The 1,534-nt window shown below is 33.9% G+C and overlaps 1 protein-coding gene across 1 annotated transcript in view; it reads left to right on the top strand.

The window, feature by feature from the left end:
- The window catches only part of CSNK1A1 (casein kinase 1, alpha 1), a 36,462-nt gene that overhangs the window by 34,251 nt on the left and 677 nt on the right, over nucleotides 1-1,534 (top strand). The window lies entirely within an intron of this gene.

The following is a 1,534-nucleotide window of genomic DNA, read 5'->3' on the forward strand; positions in this document are numbered from 1 at the left end:
AAAAAAAAAAAAATACGTCCTTGGAAAATTTGACTACTAACTTTAAACCCAAATGTCCTTGTTCATATATATGTATATGTATTTGTATATACATATATGTGTGTATATTATATCATTTCTCTTGGGATTTTGGGTCATTTTTAACAACTGCATCTTTTTTACTCATTCATTAACCCTTTTCCAAAATAAACATTTGGTGTTGGGAATATAATATAATCAATCAATCCAAAATCCTAGACCTAACACTTGTTGATTTTTAATAATGAATCTGGTTAGCCATGGTATTTTGACTTTCTTTCAGACTAACAGTGTTAAGAATTTTTTTGCATGTTAATGCTTTAGCATTTAAAATGGAAAATTGTGAAGAAAATCTAATTTCAAGAGGTGAGTCCGGCATTGCCCTAATAGTGTCTTGTCTTCTCAGTTGCAGAGCACCTCGTTTACTTTGTTAAATGCTCAAATAACTGCAAAGTTTATTGGCGCAGCTTTCGTAGTTACAAAAATAAATTTCTCATACTTGCAGTTTAACTACATATGAACTTAATTTCAAAATGGTTTCTTTGTTTTTGAAAATGTGGGAAATATCAGGCTCTAGGTGTTTGATGTGGAGTCGAAGTCTGCAGTTAGGCCTTGCAAATTGAAGATAACTGGGGCAAATGCCATTGAAACCGCTCTATTTCCTTTCTGTCACTCTCTAGCACTATTAGTGCTTGTGAGGAGTAGAACTGTTAGGGCACAGACTTATTTCTTATCACTGTTGCCATACAGTTCAACTCCTCTTTTCATGTTGTTTTGTTTGTTTTTATTTGCCCCCTTCTGGGGCCTACCTCCTGATACCTGCCTGCTTTCTCGAAGTAGTGGGCAGGTAAGATTTGGTTTCTAATTTTTTAATTTCTGAATGACTGCTCTAGTCTGAACTTGGCCGTCACAAATTAATCTTTGTTCCATATTTTCAGTGTTATATTTAAACAAAATTAAGATTTAAAAATAATTTCTAATCTGAGGATACTTTTCAAGAAATATAATTAACTGATGTCATCCTCATCCCAGCAGCTCATCTGTTAGGAATGAAGTTGAGATGCGTCCCTTCCATATTTCTGTATTTGAAAAGGATTCAAAATTAAAGATTTAATGTAATGGGAGTTTTCAGATGATGAAATTTAAGCTCAGGATAGCAAGCACTAATGCTCTGCCTCTGCGTCTCAGTTGGGACTTAATTGTCCCTTTTCAGTGTTGTAATCATTGCATGACTAAACATAGTGCCAAGAAGTTTGTAATGAGGTAGATAGCTAATGCCACTGAGAAATTGTCCTACCATTTAGGTAAGACCAAGTGGAGTATCTAAACCGAGGTCTTGTTATAGTGTTTTCTTACAAAATGAAACCAATTTTTGTGTAAAGCTAGCTGGGATAATAGGATCGTTTCTAGAACTAAAATTAGATTGAAATCTCATCACTTCAGGCATTCAGCAGCTTTCAGAAAGAATTACCTTTTTTTGAGCTAGTTTTATTGTTTGTTTACTGTTTATCTCTTA

This window comes from Propithecus coquereli, unplaced genomic scaffold (assembly GCF_000956105.1).
Source record: "Propithecus coquereli isolate 6110/MARCELLA unplaced genomic scaffold, Pcoq_1.0 Scaffold58, whole genome shotgun sequence".
In the NCBI taxonomy this organism is placed as follows: Eukaryota; Metazoa; Chordata; class Mammalia; order Primates; family Indriidae; genus Propithecus; species Propithecus coquereli.